Source organism: Musca autumnalis, unplaced genomic scaffold, assembly GCF_047663935.1.
Source record: "Musca autumnalis isolate F117 unplaced genomic scaffold, ASM4766393v1 scaffold_3, whole genome shotgun sequence".
Taxonomy (NCBI): domain Eukaryota; kingdom Metazoa; phylum Arthropoda; class Insecta; order Diptera; family Muscidae; genus Musca; species Musca autumnalis.
Window position 1 is genome coordinate 100,747,927 of NW_027411866.1, and position 26,487 is coordinate 100,774,413.

The 26,487-nt window shown below is 36.9% G+C and overlaps 2 protein-coding genes across 7 annotated transcripts in view; one reads left to right on the plus strand and one right to left on the minus strand.

Moving 5' to 3' along the window:
- Positions 1-26,487, minus strand: part of ScsbetaG (Succinyl-coenzyme A synthetase beta subunit, GDP-forming) — a 279,380-nt gene that overhangs the window by 109,825 nt on the left and 143,068 nt on the right. The window lies entirely within an intron of this gene.
- The window catches only part of Mnt, a 259,484-nt gene continuing 248,596 nt past the window's right edge, over positions 15,600-26,487 (plus strand). For 2 of the 5 annotated variants that reach the window (XM_073973146.1, XM_073973162.1), the window contains exon 1: positions 15,600-16,290. The gene's annotated coding sequence lies outside the window, so the exon portion shown is untranslated. The remainder of the gene's footprint in view (positions 16,291-26,487) is intronic. The other 3 variants (XM_073973147.1, XM_073973148.1, XM_073973163.1) reach the window with 3 other exon arrangements.

The following is a 26,487-nucleotide window of genomic DNA, read 5'->3' on the forward strand; positions in this document are numbered from 1 at the left end:
CGCAGCATTGGAAAGCGCCCCTCTGCATCCGAACTATGCGAATAAAGCTTTCCAGGAGAGGTAGTAGAAAAGAGCGAACTCTCTCCTACAAAGAAGGCTCCTGGAAGAAGTGCAGAGAAGATTTCCCCATAGAGCTCGAACGAGCGGCCAATTAACGTAGTTAATTGGAATGCTGGGAAGGGGAAACAAAGTATCGAACGTATACATTGGCGTAACCAATGTATCGAACTTATACATTTGCCGCCCACCTTGACGCGCTATCTGCAAGGCAACAGGGTTAGACTAATTCGCGAGCAAACTTAAACTAGAGTTAGTAGTGGAGTATGTTTTATATGAGAGGTGTCGTAGTTCAGTTTCTATTGAGCATTTTAGGTGTAATTAAATTTTTACTTAATTCGACTAGGGTGTACTGCGACTAAAATAACCCAGGAAAACGAAGTATATTGTGAGGTGGGCAAACAAGGTTGAGCCATGACGCGCGATTTTGCATTTTACACGGCGTTGGAAGGATATTGATTGTTCGTTGTGCGAGGATAGTCGTAAATCTTAATTATCAATGACCAGAGCAATTCCGACGAAATGGTCCCTTTATAAGAAAACAATGTCCTAGGGCAACCACGATGAAAATAAAACCGAAAGATGCCAGAAATGAATCAGCAGACAGGTCAGAAGTGGCTTCTAAGTGGACTGCTTTAGTTAAAAAGATGGTGAAGACAAGTACGTAACCTTTGGTAATTCGACACGCTTTACCCGTAAATGTCTTCATATCAAAGGAAGAGGATCCCAATATGCGATACGAAGTATACGAAACATCAACCGATTTCCACCATGAATGGAAATAGCGTGAACGAATTCTGCAAGAAGACGAACAAATCGACAACGGTACGGCAATAAAATCGGGTGGCGCTCAGTGTAGGACGGTGTTGAAAACTTAACAAGAAGCAAACGAGGGTCTTAGTCCAAACGAAGGTTTAGTGACAGAAGTGAGCTTTTAGCCTCAGCAAAATATAATTTTTGGGCAAGAAATATTAAACGGAGCTTGCACGCTTTTATTTCGGAAGTATCTAGAGAATGAAAGAATCGGAATTAGCCATTAATCGAAGTCCTAATTGCTTGACACTGCTGAATTCTACAAAGGAAGAAACGTGGATATAACCAGTTTACCAGGAGAAAAGCGAGACAAAGGGGAAATATGATTTGATGTCCACTTCCTCAGTTCAAATTTTGAGATGGATAATCATCGACGAAGAATGTGAGCTTCGAGTGAATAATGAGACTGAGTGTCATCTACTAATTGACAAGGTGTACGAATGGCGAGGAAGGGCGCACAGTGTATCCCACATGTGACCGTTTGCAACTTAAATTTTGAATAGGGTCAGAAGAAGAAGTTCTACACCAAATGATTTGGAAAGGAAAATGCTTGGGATCGACACTATCTATAGAATTACATCTACCTGAAGAGTTGGAAGAAGATGATTCAGAATAATACCATTGAAAGTTAAAAAAAAAATAAAATACTACGAGTTTTGTGGACGGTTTGTCGAGGTTAATGAATGTGGAATGCAGCAAGCGAGAGAATTGGAATAAGATTTTGGGGGTTGAACATAAACGACTTTTTACCGAGGTCTTCGAAGAAGAGATTTATTCGACCGACAAAACTGTTTCAAACCGTTTCTACGAGAATCCCCCAGTTGCAATGTTTGCGGAAATCCGGAATTAAAGGGAAGCGTTACTGCGTAACGACCCTCCGAATCTCGCACGGTCGTGGCACGATAATTCCTCTCACGAAACATGTCCGATGGTGACCGGAGTAGTGTTTCGCTGAGAGATTCCTCCTCAGCTATATCCAACACAGTCGTGAAGACCTGGACTGAAGAAGAAGGCATGGGACCAGTCAGAATCCAGCCAAATATCGTGTTTTGGGCTAACATAGAACCCAGAATATTTCTTTGCGTCCCTTCCCGCAAAATCTGTGGATACAAATCTGCCCCCAACAATAAATCGACAGGTCGTGAATCAAAGGGACGATCATCGGCTAAACCAATATTAGGCAATCGAGATGTGATGTTTGAACTGAGGGGACATGAGGGAAGGCTTCCGGAAATTTTTGGAAGAACAAACGCACAAGTTTCTACAATTAAGGAGGAATCGAAACGAGAACCAATGCGAAGCGAACAATTTTTCTTCGAAGTGGCATATGTTGAACTATTAACACCAGAAACAGTAGCAGTGATTGACTGGGTGGGTAATTTAAGGCGCTTTTGCAAACGTTCAGTAATAAAAGAAGCTTCTGAACCTGGGTCTATAAGAGCCCGAGCAGGATACGAAACTCCTAAATGAACAATGTTGACCATCGCAGTACCTAGCAAGACATTCCGATCTTGGGATGTATGGAACACTTGACTATTCATGGCTCTAGGATTAGCCCCGGTGGAAGTAGAAGCGATGTTTCCATCTACTTGTGGAGGATGGCTATTGGTCAACGACGAAAGAGATGTGGATGGTCTAGGTGAAGAAGATGAAGAAGGCCTATGCAGCATAGTATGATGGCGACTATTGCAAATACTACAATTGTGGGTACTAGAGCAGTCTTTGACTGAATGTCCCACCGAAAGACAATTTAGACAACAACCCTGCTTTTTAGCAGCTTCAAATCTTTTTTCAAAAGAAAGTGCTCTAAATTTAGGACAAGAACGCAGTGAATGGGATTCTTTTCTACAAAGTATGCAGGCCGATTTAGATTTATCTTTAACCGAAGAAGTAGCTAGATTAGTTTTGACTCTACTTTTCGGAATTGAAATAGAAGAAGAACCTCTCATGTCTCTAAGGCAAGCTAATGTTTGAATTCTTTCTGTGAGGAATTTGTCTAATTCTTCCCACGAGGATAATGCAGATTTGTCCTTAATACTCTGCTCCCACAAAGAAACAGTTAGTCTAGGCAAACGTTGTTGACAAATGAAAACCAAAATTGGATCCCAGTGATCCGTGACTACCTCATAAACTGACATAGCAGAAATACAACTATTTATTCCACGCTGTATAGTTTTCAAATTGGAACTAGTTTCACTTTCAAAGGCAGGAAGGTCAAATAGGAGCTTGAGATGGTTATGGACTAGAATACGTTTGTTGTCGTACGTATCCTTCAACGACTTCCAAGCTAAAGAGAAACTTTTGTGGGTGAGCGGAAACTTTGCAACGATTTCCCTAGCCTCACCTTTTGTTTTTTGCACCAAGTGACAAAGCCTTTCAATGTCACTTAGCCCAGCGTTATTAATAAACATGGCTGAGAAAAGGTCCCTGAAAGTGGGCCACGATAAGAAGTCACCATGGAAATCTTTAATGTCACACGGTGGTAAATGAAGATGATGCATGTTATTCGAAACGTATGGTGGTAAGCTCCAATTAGCAATAGAAATGTCCGAAGGGTTTTGGACATCTGGAAAAGCAGTATTCGACAAACGTGAAGGAATCGAATTATTAATAGATAGATTGCCACCATTAGAAGCAGGTTGTTGACCAATATTAGGTATATTGGACCCACGAATCGCAGAATTGATCCGATGACTATTTTGAGATGGACTGTTTTGAGGAGTACTAACGAGCAAGGCAGATGGGGAAGCAGGGGAAGACTTTACTGACTTAAGCTCCTGCAATTTTTCATTAATTGTCGACAAACAAGCGACGTAGCTTTCGCAAGTAGTTTGATACTTTGCGTCAGCCGACGAAATGTCATTTGAACTAGTACCCTCTACGGTAATAAGATGATCCAGATACTTATCATAAGTATCCTTCACTTTATTCCACAAATCTTGAAGTTCCGTGTTACGAATCTCAAGATTGAAAACAGTGTGGTTTTCTGGCCTAATCAGATTAAAGCCAGCAATGAATTTGACAACATTGTCAGAAGCACGAATAAATTGTGTGACAGGAGTGACCGACATGATTTAAGACAAGAAAAAACCAAAAAGAATCGACAGAAAATTCAAAATTCTCAAAAAAATCACTTTTTTAACTATTTCAGAAAGTCAACTAGAACCGAATGTAGGGTACACACGGTCTACTTTGCAGAAAAAGATCGGGAGAAATAAGCACGATGGCTAATAGCACCGAAAAGCGCACAAAAAAAGTACGAAAAATTTCGAGAAATCACAAGTTTGCGACAAAATAATGAGAAAATCGTCTATTACCGACAGTAGGGTGCACGTCACACTATGTGGTAAAAACGAATTTATCCAAAAATGTTTCGAAAAAAAAAATTAAAATTGAATTTATAAATAAATATTTATAAATAATTGAAAAAAAATCAATAAAATGTGAATTTAATATATAAATATTATCAAAAATGCCGATTGTAGGGTGCTTTATTCGAATAATATCACGAACAATCAATATCTAATCGCGACACGAAATTATATTCGAAAAAAATAACAAACAAAATTTTATTAAAAATTTATCAAAAAAATATTATTTTTTACACTGGTGCCCAAGGTGCGACAGCCAGCAACGAAAACGAATAAAAGAAAGGAAAACACAAGCAGCGTCGCGTCGGCAGAGCGATCAACGTATGTTAGTCAAACCACACACAAACCAACCAACGACAAGAGAGTTGGAAAAAAAAGAAATAAATTGTTGCTAGCTTGTATGGATGCTGGAATTTTTGGGTATTTTTGTTGTTGCGATTAAACGACAAAAACCCAAACGACAAATGAGATTAGAAAATTGTTGGTAGTTTTTAGAATTGCAAATAAAAGGGCACGATGGAGAATAGTAGTGTTGTTATTGTTTTTTCTCACTAGTGGCTGACAATTTCAACGATTAAGGGAATGTGTGTATGTAAGCCCTTAGGTAGAAATAATAAACAAGCACTACAGAATCGATCACCGGCAAACAAATTAAAGCAATAGAATGCGAACAAATGCAAATTAGGCAGAAATTAAATTAGAATAATTTAGATTTTTTGTAAATAATCAGCGAATGTATTAAAATAAAGCACAATATTGGGATTATTGGTTATTTTAATACGATTATTTAGCAAATTGTACGACAATAAGTGGACTGTATGATGGTTTTTATGTTATAACACACGCGTTAAGGCAATTGTAGGGCGACCAGTACGCGACGTAGCGAACGAAATATCAAAAATATCACTTTTTTAAAACCGAAAAAAAAAAGCAAAACAACAACACTCGCGGTATGCTCAATATAAAAGAAACTGAACTACGTACCTTTTAGTAAATGATGTTGTTTGTGGATATTTTGGTTATTTGGATGATTTTTGATGTGGATGATGGTGAGATGATGCGCACTGATGAGGGGGGATGATGATGTTGATGATTTTTCTCCTTTGAAAATAGGGAAAGAAACCAAGATTAGCAACAACTTCAATATGCAGGTTATTGATCCGGCTCGATTGGATCAAAATGTTGGCGTGATACCAGTGTTTGCGAAACCCAAAAAGAAAAGAAATAAAAACAATTTGTGTATGTAATTTTATGTATGTTTATTTTCAAATCTTTGTTGTAAAGTTGGTGGGTTTCAAAGAAACAAAACTTTACCTTTATGCGTGTGTCGTTAACGAAAGCGAAAGAACAAGTGTAGTTGCAGGTGGGCAGAATAACGATAATAAGGCCGTGAACATCAACTACGACGCAGCATTGGAAAGCGCCCCTCTGCATCCGAACTATGCGAATAAAGCTTTCCAGGAGAGGTAGTAGAAAAGAGCGAACTCTCTCCTACAAAGAAGGCTCCTGGAAGAAGTGCAGAGAAGATTTCCCCATAGAGCTCGAACGAGCGGCCAATTAACGTAGTTAATTGGAATGCTGGGAAGGGGAAACAAAGTATCGAACGTATACATTGGCGTAACCAATGTATCGAACTTATACAGTGAGTCCTCAAGGTGCAGCAAATATCCTTGCAAAAATTTGTCAATATAGGTCCACGTTTTCTAATAGCCCCCATATAAGGGTACCCCGATTTCGAGTATTTACCCAAATTTTGGGTAAAAACTCCTTAACTGCCGAACCACTTGACGTAGGCTGACAAAACGTGGCATAAATCTTTCTTATGTCAAAAGAACTTTTGGTACTGAACATGGGGTCTCTAGGTCCATGTTTTAATATAGCCCCCATATAGCCGTACCTCCCGATTTAAGGTATTTTTCATCTATTAGACACATTTTACAACCAAATTGGCTGTAATTTGGCACAGTGAGAAAATATCCTGGCAAAAAATTTGTCAATATAGGTCCACGTTTTCTTGTGACCACAATATGGGTTTCTGAAATCGGGAGGTACGGCTATATCAAAAAGTGGACCCAGGGACTCCATTTTCAATACCTTTAATACTATTGATATAAGAAAGTTTCTAGCCAAATTTTATGAGCCTACGCCAATGGTTCGGCAGATAAAGAGTTTTTACCCAATATTTGGGTAAATACTTGAAATCGGGGTACCCATATATGGGGGCTATAAGAAAGCGTGGACCTACGTTGACAAATATTAGAAAGGATATTTTATGCTCATTGAGGACTCACTGTGCCAAATTACAGCCAATTTGGTTGTAAAATGTGGCTAATAGATGAAAAATACCTTAATCGGGGGGTACGGCTATATGGGGGCTATATCAAAACATGGACCCAGAGACCCCATTTTCAATGCTAAATATTCTTTTGACATACGTAAGATTTGAGCCAAATTTTGTCAGCCTACGTCAAGTGGTTCGGCAGTTAATGAGTTTTTACCCAAAATTTGGGTAAATACTCGAAATCGGGGTACACTTATATGGGGGCTATTAGAAAACGTGGACCTATGTTGACAAGTTTTTGCAAGGGTATTTTCTACATATTGAAAACTCACTATGCCAAATTTCAGCCACTATGATTGCACAATGAGGCAAATAGACAAAAAATACCTTAAATCGGGAGGTACGGTTATATGGGGGCTATATCAAAACATGGACCCAGAGACCCCATTTTCAATGCTAGTTATTCTCTTGACATAAGTAAGATTTGAGCCAAATTTTGTCAGCCTACGTCAAGTGGTTCGGCAGTTAATGAGTTTTTACCCAACACTTGGGTAAATACTCGGGTATTTACCCAAGTATTTACCCACTTGTTTAAAGTATTGTAAAACTATCCATTTTGAATCGATTTCATAGCCTAAACCCAGAAATAGGGTCTAAGATGTTGTATTAGCGATTCAATATAGTAAATACCCAAATAAATACCCACAAATGGGTATTTACCCGGTATTTACCCAATTTACCCAATTTACCGGGTATTTACCCATTGGGTATTTACCCACTGTCCATCTCTAGTCACAACCTTTAGAATAACCGACGAGTTTCAGTCAGAAAGGCTTTTACCTCCCACAAAGACTAAACACAAAATGTCAGCTATTTCGGTGGACCATTGAGGCCACGAATAGGGAGGTACCGTTCTATGGGGGCCATAGGAAGGCGTGGACCTGTACCGGCACATTTCTGGTGGAAAGTTTTATACCCCAAATGAAGACTAATTTCAAAAATTCAGTCATTTCGGAGGAATATTGAGGGCACAACCTTCAAAATACCGAAAATCGGGTGGTACCGTTTTATGGGGGCTATATGAAGGCGTGGGCCTATACTGACAAAATTCATATAGAAAGTTGTATACCCAAAATGAAGACTAAAAACCAAATTTCAGCCATTTCGGTGTGATAATGAGGCTAAAATCTTCAAAATACCGAAAATCGGGTGGTACCGTTCTATGGGGGCTAATGTAAGGCGTGGATCTATACCGACAAATTCTATATGGAACGTTTAATACCCCAAATAAAGACTAAATTCCAAATTTCAGGTATTTGTGGACCTCCATAAGGCGTGGAGAAATTTCTGGGGAAAAGTTCTATACACACAACGAAGACTAAATACCAAATTTCAGCTATTTCAGAGGAATATTGATGCCACAACCTTCAAATCGGGGGTACCGTTCTATGGGGGCTATATGAAGGCGTGGGCCTATACCGACAAAATTCAGGAGGAAAGGTCGGTGTGATATAAGCTTCATTATCACACCGAACTTTCCTCAAAAATACCAAAAATCGGTTGGTACTGTTCTATGGGAGCTATATCAAAACGTAGAACGTAGAAACTTCTATACCAAATTATAAAGCGAGCTGTATCTTGATTTTAACAGACGGATGTGTGGACATGGTTATCCTGATCAAGAATATACACTCCGGTTCATCTGAATAAAACCAGCCAATATTTGTCTACAAATACCGTTATATCTGACGAAAGCAGAGGAATTGTAAATTATAATTTTGTGGACATGTAGAGTATATAGTAGCCGATATTTTCAATACCTAACATGTTTCACATATGCGTCATAACGGTACTTTTTACTCGCTTTATGAAAAAAATGTCAATATATTAGCATTTTTTAATGGTTCACCAGGATAGAACCACCCTAAGAATTTACACAAATCATTTGTTAGATGTGGTAAACTTTAACAAAAAACTATTTATAATTATAAATAAATGCCGTGAGTGTTAATTGCTATCAAATATTGTGCAAAAATTTGTATTAGGGTCTTGAAATTTGATGAAAATCGATGCTTAGAGCTCCAAAAAATATTTTTATGAAGAAATCGGTAGAAACAATTTATAAAGACAAAATTTTATACTGAATTATGTTCAAAATTTTCTATACTACAATAAAATTACAAAAAGGCCACATTTGATAAGTTTATGAGTCCGAAACAGAGGAAATATGGTAAAGATAACTCAAATTTCTACCTTTCCAATCCAAAATTTGATATTTTATCTCAGGAAAGTGAATGCAAATCGATGTGTTCCACCCAGTTGCGTTGGATGTGGACATTTACAGTTCCAAAAAATAAAGAAAATTCCACCGCCGAACGCTCCATGTCAACATCAAGGGCTTTGATTTAGAAGATATCGCATGACATGGAAAGCACAGAAACATAGGCGGTCTTTTTGGTATAATAACGGATCAGAAATATTTTTTCGGTACTTATACTATCAGGAAAATATGTGTGACATCATAACCTTCAAAATTAAACCCTTTTCTTTCGAAAAAATTAACGTCTGCCTTCCCCTATCGCTAAGCTGTTTCTTCACACCAAATGTCTTAGAAACTTTGGAAATTCCAAGGACTTTATGGTGACATGGAGCGTTCGGCGGTGAGATTTTCTTTATTTTTGGGACCTGTAGATGTCCACAGCCAACGAAACTGGGTGGAACTTATCGATTTGCATTCACTTTCCTGAGATAAAATATCAAATTTTGGATTGGAAAGGTAGAAATTTGAGTTATCTTTACCATATTTCCTCTGTTTCGGACTCATAAACCTATCAAATGTGACCTTTTTGTAATTTTATTGTAGTATAGAAAATTTTGAACATAATTCAGTATAAAATTTTGTCTTTATAAATTGTTTCTACCGATTCCTTCATAAAAATATTTTTTGGAGCTCTAAGCATCGACTTTCATCAAATTTCAAGACCCTAATACAAATTTTTGCACAATATTTGATAGCAATTAATACTCACGGCATTTATTTATAATTATAAATAGTTTTTTGTTAAAGTTTTCCACATCTAACAAAGGATTTGTGTAAATTCTTAGGGTGGTTCTATCCTGGTGAACCATTAAAAAATGCTAATATTTTGACATTTTTTCATAAAGCGAGTCAAAAGTACCGTTATGACGCATATGTGAAACATGTTAGGTATTGAAAATATCGGCTACTATATACTCTACATGTCCACAAAATTATAATTTACAATTCCTCTCCTTTCGTCAGATATAACGGTATTTGTAGACAAATATTGGCTGGTTCTATTCAGATGAACCGGAGTGTATATACTTTATAACGTCTCCGATGAATATTACGATGTGTTACAAACGGAATGAAAAATTTAATTATACACTCCATATTATGGTGGAGGGTACAAAAATGTAACTAATATCCCTAAAATACCTAAAATCGGAAGGTAAAATTTTTTTGATGAGAAGTTTTGTGACCACTAAAAGCCTCAAAAGCCAAGTTAAAGCGTGTTTGGTTTATAAATTTTACCTATAATCTTCAAAATACCGAAAATCGGGAAGTGCAGTTTTATGATGGCTATATCAAAACACGGATCTATGTTGAAAATTTTTGGTGGAGAAGTATTGTGTGGAACTGCCGAAATAGAGTTGCTGAATGTATGCATCCTGCCGATAAATAGCTGTATCTCAGGTTATGAGCCTGACATTAGCCCACTTTTGGAAAGTCATAACCGTCTGGTCTGAGGAGACCTTAATGCGCATCATGAGATGTGGCATTCGGCTTTCGGAAACGATCAGCGCTGGCTGAGCAGATTGATAGCTCTACTTTTTGATCGGTCAATGAGGACACCCCCACCAGAATTAGAGGAGAGTGTCACAGTTCGCCAAACATAACCATCGTATCACCTGGCAACTCGTCAGTTCTCTTGGATCAGACCATCTCCCCACAATTGTCTCCATCAACAAACCCCCGATTTCATCACCTCTGAACGCCGTACTTTCAACAATCATGGTAAAGCTAATCACTCATCCTTCTGATGTTCGGGTAGCGCAAAGGAAGTTCCGATACATCATCACTGCTGCAGCCACTCGCCATATACCGGCTGGTCGAATACCGTCGTTTTTTTTACCCTCCACCATAGTATGGAGGTATATTAAGTTTGTTTTTCCGTTTGTAACGCATTGAAATAATTATTTGCGACCCTATAAAGTATATATATATTTTCTTGATCAGGGCAAAATTCTGAGTCGTTCTATGCATTTCCGTCCTTCCGTCTGGGTTTAAAAGGGTTTAAAAGCCAGCATCTAAAAACATTAGGGTTAGCTGTACACTTCAACTGCTACACATTATTGACACACACGGCTAAATAAGCAACCAAACGCATATTTATTGTTGTGGATTTTTGCTTATTTCGTTTTTTACGCCTAATCTTTTTTGTGTTAGGCATAATCGACAACCACGCTACATATTTAGCAGTCAGCTGAACATTCGTCCCAGCGAATTAACAACCGAGGGTGGTTTTGTGATTAGAGTTGCCAACGCAGTAAAAAATTCACATGTCCTTTGAAAAGTGCAATTAATTATATCGTGATTTTTAATGCATTACACTGGTAACACTGATCTCAAAAATAATTGTTTTCTGAAAACCTGGCTAAGCCGTTGAAACTGTGTTGCTTATTATATTTTCTGATTTGTGTTGATCATGTGTGCTGCAAAATATGAGTATGCATGTCCGATGCTTTTTTATAATAGCGACAATATCAAATCGCATTAGCATCGCTAGCAATTGGTCTGTTCCGGTACTGCAAGAATCTACTAATTTTTACTATTTTTTCCGATAACATAAAGGAAGAAATGTTATCGTAGTAAAAAATTGCAGCTTCTTGCAAGTTCTGGAACAGAGCAAATATTTTTGTGAAATTTGTTGCTACATGTTGCCGTTGTTCATTCCCAGCAAAATGTTCGATGCCAAAGATGTCATTCAATCATGGGTAAAAGTGATCTGGCATGTCATCTTTTTAGCATATTCATCGATGAATTTTATATGAGCGTGGACCCCAAAAGATGCTATTCATTTTTGGATCCAAAGCATGTCATTTACACCAATGCTTTGACATGTCATTTTCACCAATGCTTTGGCATGTCATTTCCACCAATACTTTGGCATATCATTTTCACCAACCCTTTGCAATGACATTATCATTGCGACGAAAGTTTTAACAACGTTGGTTGTGATTTCAAGTCTCCGACAACATCAAGCCTATTTTAAATAATTAATCTTATATATTTAGAAAAATTTGTATAAATAAAAACACAAAAATCATCTCTATTAGATCGATGAAATAGGTTCAAATGCTGATGAAAAGATCGGATCTTTCACGGCTTCCTTTGCATTGGTTCAAATGCTAATGAAAAGTTCGGATCTTTCACGACTTCGTTTGAACCAACGCAAAAGATGCCATGAAATCACGTCATCGCATGGAACCCCTTCCTTCACATTTTGCTGGGTTGTTGCTAAACATATTTCGAAGAAATTTTAGCAGGCAAAGCTGCAAAAATTCGGTGCTTTTGCTAATATGGCGTTAGCATTTTAAACCCTGGTCTGTGGTAATTGCTCTAGCATCCACAAAATGGTGATAGGACGCTGAAATTTTGGGAAGATGCGTCTTTTTTATTTTTTGCCTTTTTAAAGCGAAGGCCATTTATAGTGATATTTAATTAATTCTCTTTCGAGTTGAGCTGTTAGGCCTTTTTAGAGATACATTGAAAAATTAGGAGTCTACCGAAGTCCCACGCATCCAACCATTACACTACGTTTCACGGGTGGTAAATCCGATCTTCAGGTGTATTAGGATGTTGTTTTTGTGGCAGACGAAGGCAAAGCTTGGTAACTGGTATATATATCGAACTTCATTAGATAAATGTATATGCGAAATTATGTCAGTTAATTGAAACTCCAAACTTTTTCCTATAGTCCTGCTTTGGTAATCCCATTTTTCAATGTTCACAAATACTATGGTAAGTTTTATTCCTACATCATTAGTAATTGCTCTTCTATATCAGAAGATTTTATTTTTTGATCATCAATTATTGTCTACTAAAGTTTTGACAAGTTGATGGTGGCTTAGAACGCTAAGACGCCGGCAACCTTGACACTCAGTTGTCGGAGACCCAGGTTCGAATCCCAGCCTGGCTCATGCTGAAATTATTTTTTATTTTTTGCCTTATTAAGGCGAAGGCCATTTATAGTGATATTTAATTAATTCTCTTTCGAGTTGAGCTGTTAGGCCTTTTTAGAGATACATTGAAAAATTAGGAGTCTACCGAAGTCCCACGCATCCAACCATTACACTACGTTTCACGGGTGGTAAATCCGATCTTCAGGTGTATTAGGATGTTGTTTTTGTGGCAGACGAAGGCAAAGCTTGGTAACTGGTATATATATCGAACTTCATTAGATTAATGTATATGCGAAATTATGTCAGTTAATTGAAACTCCAAACTTTTTCCTATAGTCCTGCTTTGGTAATCCCATTTTTCAATGTTCACAAATACTATGGTAAGTTTTATTCCTACATCATTAGTAATTGCTCTTCTATATCAGAAGATTTTATTTTTGATCATCAATTATTGTCTACTAAAGTTTTGACAAGTTGATGGTGGCTTAGAACGCTAAGACGCCGGCAACCTTAACACTCAGTTGTCGGAGACCCAGGTTCGAATCCCAGCCTGGCTCATGCTGAAATTATTTTTTATTTTTTGCCTTATTAAGGCGAAGGCCATTTATAGTGATATTTAATTAATTCTCTTTCGAGTTGAGCTGTTAGGCCTTTTTAGGCGGGTAGGTCAAGTTCGGTCCACTTTTGGTATAGCCCCCATATAACGGTACCACCCGATTTCTGGTATTTTGACGTTTATAGTCACATTTTCAAACCGAATTAGCTATAATTTAAGATTTAGGGTTCTCAGTGATCAACAAATTTATATTCCAAAAATTGTGGGCAAAGACCCATGTTTTGGTATAGCCCCATATAACGGTATCTTCTGGTTTTCGGTATTTTGAGAATTTTAGCTACTACTTTTAAAGGAACTAGCTGTATTTTGACTTTTGAGGTTGTCAGTAGCCCATATAGCGTACCTCCCGATTTTCGGTATTTTAAGAATTTTAGCTAGCTAAATTTATCAGTGGTAAGGAAAATTCTCCATCAAAAATCATCAACATACCTCCCGATTTCCGGTAGTTTGAGAATTTTAGCTACAATTTTTAACCGAAGTAGCTGTAAAATTGACATTTGAGGTTCTCAGTAGCCACGAAACTTCTCCACCAAAAATCGCCAATGTTGGTCCATGTTTTGGTATAGCCCCCACATAACAGTACCTCCCGATTTTCGGTATTTTGAGGATTTTGGCTACAATTTTTAAACGAACTAGCTGTAATTTGACCTTTAGGGTTTTCAGTGGTCACGAAGCTTCTGCACCAAAAATCAAACTGTAAAAGCTGTAATTTGACATTATAATTTTTAGTGATCACGAAACTTCTTCACTAAAAATCGTCAACATAGGTCCATGTTGTGGTATATCTCCTATATAACGGTACCTCCCGATTTTCGATATTTTGAGGATGTTAACTACATTATTTGACGAAACTACCTGTAATTTGAATTTTGATTTTCCCACCAAAAATGTTAAAGATATGTCGACACTTTGATATAGCTCCATAGGTGTTACCTTTCACCTAGCTGAAAACATTTTTTAGATTAGATTTGATAATTTAGGCATTTGGGGTATCCATGGTCGAAAAATGTTTCCATCTAAAATTGTGGATGAAAACTAATTATTTCATTTTAATTAAGACTATTTTATGGTGGAGGGTATAAAAAGTTATCTTATCTTCAAATATCTTCGACCGGGCCGAACTTTACGTCTTTTTACTTGTTTTTGTTTTGTTCTTTGATTTTGCTCATATATAAACTTTGTAGTTTTAGAATCCGCAAAATCTTCCCAGTTGTAGGCACTTTTCACTTAAAGTTAGTTCAGGCGCACGTGTGGACCTATGTCCACAATATCAGGCAGATAAGTATTTCGTCATAAATACCAAACTAGTATTTGGCCCTAAAAACGTCAAACTACCTGAATTGAAACATGGACCTATGTTGACAATTTTTAGTGTAGTAGTTTTGCGTATAGTTTGGCAATCTCGTTCAATTGAACGATCCGGATCACTGTCCTCGTTCAAAGAGGAATGCGTAACATCATAAAAACCATCGTATGAAATTAAGTATACGCAGTTTTGTCAAGGAAATTACCGGTGTCCATTGAACGAGATAGTGATCCGGATCGTTCAATTAAACGATATTGCCCAACTCTCGTTTTATGATCAATGGGAACCTGTAATGTCAAATTAAGGTCAGTTCGGTCAAAAATTTAGTTTGAACCCTAAAATTACCAAAAATCAGGAGATATTGTTATATGAGGCTATACCAAAACGTAATGTCAAATTAACGTTAGTTCGGTCAAAAATTTAGCTTGAACCCTAAAATTACCTAAAATCGGGAGATACTGTTATATGAGGCTATACCAAAACTTAGACCTATCTTTTGTTGGAGAAGTTTTGTGACCACTTGGATACTCAAATGTAAAATTACAGGTAGTTCGGTCAACAAATGTAGCTAATATCTTCAAAATACCTAAAATCGGGAGGTACCGGGGGCTATACAAAAACGTGGACCGATATAGCCTATATTCGCACTTGACTTGCCCATAGAAAAAATATATTCTCCGTCAATGTTGGAGGATAAAAAAACATGCTAAAATCCTCTGGGCAGTGCAGCTTCTTTTCCCCCTTAAAGTTATTCCCACCCATTTTTGATAGTCTCAATGGTGGGCAACCCTGATGTGTATTTATTTGTATCCCAACAACTGAACACTACAGCACAATAACAACAACAAAATTAACAACTGCATTTAAGTGTAACAGCAGCAACAACTACAATAACGCGCCATTGTGTATTGTGTCAAAATAAAGCTGCACTTTTCTCTTCTTTAGTATTACTCTGTTCGGATTCCGCAAAGCCTGTGAATGTTTTATAGTTCAGCCAAGTTAAATGTAGTGCTGCAAGTTTAATGAACAGTGCCCGTAACTAGTTGTGGGGTCCCTCTTTGTACGCTTTTCTTGTTTCTTTTCTAACCAAATTTGTGGTCAAATTTCTTGAAGGAGAATTATTCCTTGAAATTCAAAGTATTTCCTGGAAGCTGAACGTTAAAAATCTAAAATATAACCAAAAATTCCGTAAATTGTCCACAGAATATGAATTTTAAAATTCAGATGTTTTTATTTCTAAATTGACATTTTCTATGAATTTCTACAGAAATCTTTGCTCAATTGTATATTGCGGTTGTTGTATTGGCCACTCTTTCTTCAAATTGCAAAATAATAAAAACATAATTTAACGCGTAAGTGTGCGTGTGTGTGTAAGAGTTTCGAATTTGCAAACAAATGATTGTTTAGGTTTTGAAAGTCTCATTTGAAAACAACAAAATTAGCGAAATTTTTTCACAAAAACAAAAATACCTATTTAATATTTGCGAATTATTCATGCGCGTCATTCACATGTAAACAAAACAACAACAATAATAAAAAACAACAACATAAACCCCACATCTAAAGAGAATTAAAAAATCTGTCGGAAGCCGTTAACACAGAGTGCACGTACCATGTGCGAGAGAACCTAAAGAAAAATGTGAGTACAAATTATAGAGAGAGAATATTTTATTTTTTGTTTTCTTTAAAGATGGGCACGCGAACAAGTTTGGGAGATCCCCATCTCTCTGTGAGTGGGGGCAACCAAAACAAATCTATGTAAAAACAAGCCATCCACATGCTCCACATGAGAACGTGCAAAATAGAGACAGAAAGAGCGTATTTGTTTTGTTTGTTTTATTTTCAGATTTTTGCCCACCACATGCGTTTGTTTTAATCTTTGTTTTTGTGTTTGTTGTTGTCGTTTGTGTTTTTTGCTTTCTAGTATTTTTGCACATTGTAATTTAGCAATAGTTTGAAATTGTTTTTACTAATTTTGTGTGTGTGTTCGCTGTTCACTACTTTACTCATCATCATCAATGGTTTGCTTGCACAGTGTTTACGTTAGAAATAAGACATGAACTTTGTTGTATTCCTTTACGTGTCGGAGGTTACCATTTCTTACCATTTTTAACCTGCAAAGCGTTACTTAACCCCCAAAAAGTGGCAAAACTCGAAGCAATTTTTAAAAGAAAGATAACAAAAATAGATTTCTCTTCTACCACAGGCTACCAGTCCAATTTCTTCGGGTTTCTACCCGATTTTTATACCCCAGTCAAATTTCTTCGGGTAGATAATGGTTAAACCGATGTTTACCCTCCACCATAATATGGAGGGTATAATTAAATTTGTCATTCTTTTTGTAACACATATTCTGGATCAGGCTTAAATTCTAAGTCGATATAACCATGTCCGTCTGTCCTTCCGTCTGTTGAAAGCAAGATACAGCTCGTAATTTTTAAGATAGAGCTTTGTAAGGATGTTTATACTGTAAATGGGCTATATCGGTCCACGTTTTGATATAGCCCCCATAAAACGGCACCTCCCGATTTTCGGTATTTTGAAGGTTGTGGCCACAATAATCCACCGAAATGGCTGAAATTTGGTATTTGCTCTTCATTTGGGGTATTAAACGTTCCGTATGAAATTTGTCGGTATAGGTCCACGCTGTCATATAGCCCCCATAGAACGTACCTACCGATTTTCGGTATTATGAAGGTTGTGGACACAATAATTAACCGAAATGGCTGAAATTTAGCATTTGCTCTTCATTTGGGGTATTAAACGTTCCGTATGAAATTTGTCGGTATAGGTCCATGCCTTCATATAGCCCGGATAGAACAGTACTACCCGGTTTTTGGTATTATGAAGGTTTTAGCCTCATTATCACACCGAAATGGCTTAAATTTTGTTTTTAGTCTTCGTTGTAAATATAAAACTTTCCCCCAGAAATTTGTCAGTATAGGTCCTTCATATAGCCCCCATAAAACTTTAACTCCCGATTTTCGGAGTTTTGAAGGTTGTGGCCTCAATATTCCTCAGAAATTTCTGAAATTTGGTATTTGGTCTTTGTTGAGGGTATAAAACTTTCCCCCAGAAGCTTGTCGGTACAGGTTCACGCTTTAGTATAGCCCCAATAGAACGGTACCTCCCTATTTCCGGTATTTTGAAGGTTGTGGCCTCAATATTCCAGCGAAATGGCTCAAATTTGGTATTTGGTCTTCATTTGGGACATTAAACGTTCCGTATGAAATTTGTCTGTATAGATCCACGCCGTCATATAGCCCCCATAGAACGTACCTAACGATTTTCGGCATTTTGAAGTTTGTGGCCACAGAAACCCACGAAAATGGCTTCAGTATGGTACTTAGTCTTCGTTGGGGATATAAAAACTTTTCCCATAAATTTGTCGGTATAAGTCTACACCTTCATATTTTTTTTTGGCATTTTGAAGGTTTCACCGGTATATCGGAAATTGGGTATTTGGTCTTCGTTGAGTCTAAAATCTTTCCGCCAGAAATTTGTGGGTATAGATCGACGTATGATATAGCCCCCGTGGAACGGTACCTCCCGAATTTCGGTATTTTGAAGGTTAACCACTTTGTTTTACCGAACTTGCTTAAATTTGGTATTTAATCTTCTTCATAAAAGAAAGGAAACAAATTGTTCCATTTTACTTCAATACAACTCGTGGTGGAGGATATAACAAGTTCGGCCTGGCCGAACTTATTCGAAAGTCACGCGTTGAAACTTTCATACGAAACTTTCATAGTTTTTGGGAGAGAGCGGAGGTGAAGGAACTTGAACTTAAAAACTTGACGAGACATTTCTCCTTTAGTATGTGAGGCTATTTACTGCAAGGTTATCCTCCTTTTATTATTTTTTATTTTATTTGTAACATTGGAAGCCCAGTGCGTATGATTATTATACGAATTTTTCGAATTAATAACAATCATACGCACATCAAAATGTCCCTTCCAATAATAAACTTGGATTGAGGTGAACATTTTTAAATTATGTTTTTTTTATCAATTGGACAATGTTAATTTATTATACTTTTAAAATATGCTAAGTCTCTCTTTGCGAAACCGCTGAAGCTAAAACCTTGAATTTGAATGTGCGTTATTATTTGTATGAAAAAAAGAAGACTCGCCAAGAACATTGGGAGACTCAAAAGATTTTTGGTATTAGACCAAATACCCGAAACTTTGTGTGAAACATTAACACCAGACAGAGGCTTGTCGAATGATCTAGCTATATCCCAAAAAACTTCTTAAAATTGTGGTACATTATTACTAAATTAAAATTATTTTCTACGCTATAATGGACCTACTCTGTCTAAGTGAATTTCTTTTTTTAACCGCAAACATTATTAACCTTACAATTATGGCTGTTTAGAACCTAATTTTGTTGAGGTGAAAACTGTCTTATTTTCCCATTACTACTACCTTGGCGGAAGGTTCCACTGATCTCTGAATATCCATGAAAGCAATCTTAAAAAAGTGGAACAGCAGGGCTGAACTTTGGTAGAACAAGTAAGAAAGTGAGCTATACCGGCAGAGAATATACCCTCAGTCTCGGATCTAAAGAAAAGAAGTATGGATTTGTCTCGAAAAAAATTTGACGTTCGTAACTAGGGCTGTATACACAACCTGTTTCCAAAAAATTAAAAACGATCCTTAAACTGCCCACTTTCCATACTTTGTGTGGGAGTTACCCGAAAGAGTGGGACCACTGTAGTCAATATTCGGATCCGAGTCGGTAAGAAATAATACGATGTATAACTTTTTGATAAAATCGGTTTCTCCCTTCGAGGGTTATCTTACGTACTATCCAGTTTAGGCGGGCTTGTTTAGGGTTATGATTTTTTGACATTTTTTCTCAAAAATGATTTCCTGTAGTGAGAATGAATTAAATTTTGCCTACTAATGTCTAAACTAACATTCATTCTATTTTATAATAAAACACGTAAAAAGTATCAGCTGTGCTTACGGAGATATACCTTCAGCCACTGACAAAACAAAAACAACAACAAAACCAAACACAGTATTTATGCCGTATATAAAATATATTGATTTTGTATCAAGATTTTACTTTAAAATCTGTAGGTACCGTGATGTGGGGCTATACCAAATCATTGACATATACCTAACACTTTTAGTAACTAAATGTCTTCATAAAGGACTCCTAATATTAAACTACGTTAAACTAAATTTGGAAAAAAATTTAAGAAAATTTAGAGTTATGTTGCACAATAGCCAGTTTAGTATGTACCGGCAGGGTTTTGGAGCTTTTGGGCCATTATGTCAGGAAGTATTGACTTAATCCGGGAAAAAATCGTACCGTTGTAAAGGCCGAACAACCTACTGAAAAAAGCAAAAGGATGCGAGGAGCTCTTAAACTTCACTTTATCCGAATTTTGTGTGGGAGGTACCCGAAGGAGTGGATATAGTCCATATTCCAACCTAGTACATGACTGGCGGCAATAATACGATATGCAACTTCAGAAACTCCCTGCGAGAATTATTTTGTTCGAATCGGATGATCCGTTCGAGTATTATCGTGCGCACCAGCCAGACAGACGGACGGACATGGCTAAATCGACTCCAAATTATCTGAAACAAATTTCGTCCAAACATACTTGGGGTCTAAAACCGTTATTTCGATTAGGCACATTTTTGGTCGTATCAAAGTGTATATACCATTTCTAGCATAAAGGCTGAGGGTATAAAAAGGTTAGGCACAAACCACTTTGAATTTTTTTATACCCTCAGCATTCATGCAAACGAGGGTATATGGTAAAAACCAAAAATGCTTTACAATCGATGAATCCGAGTTTCACCCATTCAGAATTCGCGAACTGTTAACATATTCTATATAGTATGACTGAAATTCTTTAAAATTAAGTGTTTTAGGAGGGATCGACCATTAAAATTAATTTTCCTGGCATCAATGTAAAAAATGGGTGAAAATGTGTTGAAGCCAACAAGTTTTTTATGTTCCCTTCCGATTTTTGGCTTAACCTTACATTTTATAGATCTATGCGCAGAGAAAGAATGACGGAATACTCCATGGGCAGCATGATACTAGTGCATGATTTTTCGATATATTTACACGTCTCATTCAGTTTCCTTTGAACCCCGCGTGGATTTAGTTTTTTACGCAACGGATCTAATGAGCCCTTCCGCGATCGGATCCATTCACTAGAACCGTGGATGTAGATACCTTGGAAATAGTTAAATCAGCAAAAATATATTTTGACAAATCCGCGTACTAAACAGCGATTTTCGTTAAAAATTTTTACGTAAATGGAATCTTTTATACGCGATTTCAGAGATACGCGAGTAATATGGGTCTTTTATATGTTTGATCCAACAATATTCCAAGAGCAAAATATGTATTGTTAACATATTGTTGGATTCCTCATGTAGTATTGTTAATCCAAAAATAGTTTGTGTCAACTGAACAATATTTCTCTCTTTTCTTCGAAAATTTGTTTCTCTTCTCTCGCTATTCGACGCCGTGTTGAAAAAACAATTTTGGTGAGTTGTGGTGTGTTTGTATGACATGCTGCCTTTACCTTTGTTTTTGTGTGTATGTACTTGTGAGACTCTTGTTTTTATTTGTTTCTGTTTTGTTTCATTCTTCTTTCCTTTTCATGTTTGTATGGTGTTTAATTATTCCTTATGTTGTGGTGGCTGCTTGTGGCTTTTTGTTTGTCTTTGTTGTCAACTAAAGTAGCAAACCATGTATTGCGTTCATCAATGCTCGTAATATTATACGCGATATTTACATCAAAGTTGTGTGGAAAGTGTATATGAGAAGTATATACACTCAAATCAACAAATTTAGTATCTGGTTTTCAGGGCTGACAATATGTTTTGTAAAAAATTTAGATTATGATTGTTCCTACAATCGGTATTGTTAACGATTTTTACAATATTGCGGAAATTCGAAAGTTGTTTTTGTTTTCTATGTTCGGAACAAAAGATGGTATTTTTGGATTTGGATTACAATATTTGTACAAAACAAACACATTTTTGGAACCAAAATAAATATTTTTGTTCCAACAAAACCGAAAAATATTTTTTCTCTGTGTGTAGAATGTGGAGGCCCGGAGAAAAAGTCAACATTTTATTTTAAAGCGAATATCTCCGCTTCTATATGGGACCTGCTAATGAAAGTTGAAAATATCACCTTTGCAACAATGTAACGTAGGCTGTCGTATATGGTCAAACAACGAAGATATCGCAGTAGACGCTAATAGAACCCAAATTTTTGAGATTTTAATAATAATTACGAATTTCACAGCTTTGGTTGGGGACCTTCCAAAAACAAAGTCTGACTATGAAATTAGAAAAACCCATCTTTACAATGATGTAAAGCAGGTTGGCGTAGGTGGCTAAATAACAGAGATAGCAATAGTCGGTAATACATCCCATTTTTCCATTCTTTTGCAATCACGCTACAGGTCACAATTTTGATAGGATCGTGAATAATAGGGCTCCCAGGAAGGAAGAAGCATATTGAGTTTGGTGATGGTCGGATAATACTTAAGAGTCGGAATAGGTAAAAAACGTATGTGGACAAAAATTCAAAGTTTTATTCTTATCCGAACATATCCGTTTTTAGTAGTCGTATTTCAAAAGGAATGCCCGTCAATGGATAATTAAAGTATCACCTTTATTATGATGAAAAATAGATTGGTGCACGCCCCTCTTACCCATTTTGTTTTATTTGAATTGTACTGACGAGTATCTCCGCTTTTTTTCTGAGCTCTAAAATGTTCCCTATTACCAACATTGGCGAAATGCTTGTAATGTTTAAAAAAGGCGCTGGAATATCCCAATTTCTAATTTATGGAATTTTATTTCCATGCCAGGTATTTCTGCTTCTGTTGGACATATAATGAAACTGAACCATCTGAGCTTTAAATTAATACAAAAATGTGATATTTAATGTAAATACCTCTGCTTCTCTTTGGTGTATTAAAGACATGTAAAATGCTAATGGGTACTTTACACGATATGTTTTTACATATGAGTTGTCACTTTGCATATACATTTTGTATGGGAGAAGTGACAGCTCATATGTAAAAAACATATCGTGTAAAGTACCCATAATCAGGAAGACAAGCAAAGTTTTCAATCAGTATCAAGTAGATGTCGACAGTAGTCAAATATAAAATTAAATATTAATTATTTTGATTTAGTTCGCCTTTAGTATCTCCTTAAAAGAAATGTTTACGAGTGAAAAGCTTATGCACAGGGTAGTGGTGTAGGGTATCACATAGTCGGCCCCGTCCCGACTATAGCCTTGCTTACTTGTTTTATTTGAGTTGTGCTGACGATGCACTTAAATGCGTTTCAACAAAATTGACCTGTTTAATAAAGACATTCGGAGCAAAGGCGCTACGTTATCCCAATTTTAATATTTTGAATTTTACCAGTATAAAAGCTTATGCACAGGGGTAGTGGTGTTGGGTATCAAATAGTCGGGCCCGACCCTACTATAGCCTTGGCTCACTTGTTTTCATATTTTTTGAATGATTGTAATTTCAATATTTTTCTTAATTTACTATCCTTATAAATTATCACAGTAAGCAGTTAAGCTCTCGCGAAGGTATACCATATTTCTTGATGAAGTTTTAGCAGTATACATTAATTATTGTATGGGATTTTACCGAAATAGTTGAAGAACTCCCAAATATTTTTTCTAATTTTTCTAATCGAACCAAAAAATATATTTGGAATAATATTTTAACATAATACATATGCAATTTATAAAGGCAATGTTTATAATTTTGGTTTCATATTTTTTTACGCGTTGTCTAGATTCTGTACGTATTTTTAATTTATTTTCTAAAGGTAGTATAATTTAGATTTGCTCCCATTTTTTTTTAATTTTTTTATCTTCCTCGAAAATAAAAACAAATTTTAGAAATTATGGTGAATCTACGGATGGATGTCAAATGCTGTTACTTCTTTGCGCGCATCGGCCAATTTTGTGAACGCCAACAGATTTGAACCCAGATTTTTTCCTTAACCTCTGTACCAAAAACCGTAGATGTGCTCGTAAAAATTTTTTTTAATTTTTTTCATAAGGAATTGTAAAGGAAATTTGGTTTTTACCAGATACACTTTTATACGGGCAAAATGTGTCTGATCGAAATAATGGTATTAGGCCCCAAGTATGTTTGGATGAAATCCGTTTCAGAAAATTTTGAGTTGATTTAGCTATGTCCGTCCGTTTGTCTGTCTGTCTGTCTGCCTGGCTGGAGCGCACGATAACTCTCGAACGGATCAGTCGTTTAGGTCCAAAATTTGCCCTTTGTAATATTTTGTCCAAACTTAGTTTAAGATGGGTTATATCGATCCACTCCTTCCGGTACCTCCCCCACAAAAGTTCAAAAATGTTCGGTAAAATTGTTCGCACGATAACTCTTGAAGGGAGTGACAGATTTGGTCCATACTTTACACATCTTAATACATCTACCAGGTATAGATCAGGTTCAAATATATTTCGGATAAGTTCACTTTAAGAGCTGCTCTCGAATCATTTTTTTTGAAGCAACTTGCATTCGCTGCCTCATAGTCCACTTCCATAATGGACTATGTCGGTCCATTCCTTTAAGTACCTCCTCTGCAACACTTTTGAAGTTTAATCCCACTCAACTTTTTCGTCGGCAAGTTCATATATCCAAAAAAGCCACAAAATACTGAAAAGATCCTAGATATTTTCAAGTTTCCCAAAAATGTTGAGAGCTATGTCTGCAAACCAAGGCGGACATAACTCCAAAAATCATTTTGGGAGTTATGAGTTAGGATTACTCAATGTTGTTGTGTTCCCACTTACTTGTGATTGACCTTAAGCAGAAATGACAAGTAATAATCCCTACAGCAATTCTGATCTTTGAATTGCATAGTAAACAGTTCTACCGGTTTCTCAATGTATAACTTTCTTCCCGACAAGTCAAAGCAACGCGGTATCTTTATACAGTCATCCACTTGTTGTTCAGCGAACGGGGAACCTCGTCTTGCTTGTTCATCAACTGTATCATTTTCCTCAACAACGCAATGCCATGGTGCCCAACAACATTTAACAACCATAACACAACAAAACAGCCTTAGATTTAATAGTAAAGGATTCTTATGCCTTTAGAGTAGTGAAGATGGATAGGTTATCAGGAAGTGGCCTACCCTATGTCCACTCACTCCTATCAGCGGTTATTACCTCAACTGTCTAAATGTATTCAATTGGCTACCTATCAGCTGTAGAAAGATTGCATATTCAAGCCTTGAACAACGCCACATGTTATGATCCCTGGGCCTCAAAGAACGTCGGTATGCTTCATACTGAACTACAATATCCAGGTGTTAGATATTCACCTATATAACCAGTATGAAGTTCTTACAAGAATGAAGCGTGATCAAGCCTTTCGTGAGTTCCTTTTCTATCTTAGCCGATGGTCGAGCCCCACACCGAGGTGTATGGGGTATCCAGTATTGGATGGACAATATTTAATTTTCTCTTCAATAATACCATCTTTTTCTTTGCTCGATTCACATCAAGTCAATTATGACGAACCCATCAGTTCAGACAGCGTAGACAAAAATGTTCCATTAATTAGAATGACTACGCCATCTAGTTCCTAGCTTAAATTCCATATTCCTTGAGTGTCCCATTCGTAACCAGAAGCCACAGCAATGCAATTGGTTAGAATAGAGGGGACTCTCAGTAGCTTTAAATTCGAATGGATTGATTCGAGTTTCACCTTATTGAACGCTACTTCGATACCTAGAAAGGCGGCCAAGGTATCATTCGAGTCATCCATATTATTTTGTAACGTGTAACGCTTTTTCTGATGATTATACCCTCAGCATTTATAGTAACGAGGGTATATATACTTTCATACGGGCAAAATGTGCTTCATCGAAATAATGGTTTTAGGCCCCAAGTATGTTTGGACGAAATACGTTTCAGACAATTTGGAGTTGAATTAGCCATGTCTGTCCGTCCGTCTTTCTGTCTGTCTGGCTGGAGCGCACAATAACTCCCGAACGGATCAATCGATTCAGTCCAAAATTTGGCTTTGTCCAAACTTAGTTTAAGTTCGAAGATGGTTTATATCGGTCCACTCCTTCCGGTACACCCTCCCCCCCACAAAAGTTCAAAAATCTTCAACAAAATTTGTGCGCACGCTAACTCTTGAACGTAGTAATCGATTTCGTCCAAACTTTGCACATGGTGTGTTCCTATATGGACTTAATCAGTCCACGCCCACACAAACCAGGACCTGCTCTCGAATCGCTTTGATTTTTGTTGTAGCAACTTGTATTCACTGCCCCCCATACGACGATAAAAGTTTTATCAAGGGCAAGTCCATACTGCCTAAGAAAATAGCCTGATCGGGGAAAAAACCCTATGACACCCTGTGTAGTTGTTGGAGCGCTAGATAACTCTCGAAATAATCTGCCGATTCGGTCCAAAATTTGGACTATCATAATGGACTATGTCGGTCTATTCCATTACGTACCTCCTCCGCAACACTTTTGAACTTCAATCCTAAGGGCCACAAAATTCAGAAATGATCCTAAATACATTCGATCTGTCCTTAGATGAAAGTTTTTATTCACATAGGCTGACGGTATATCTCTGTCGGCATAGCTGATTGATAATTGTTTACTTGTTTCATTGGAAAATACGAAGAACTAATGGTCTGTAGTCTTGGGAATGTATTTAACATTTTTCCATATTGCCGGAACGTGTGCCAATAGCAGATCAATATGGTGATCAAAACAGGCGGTGCGTTTTGAAGCATAGCCGGGTACTGATCGCCCATTAAGTCCTTGGATTA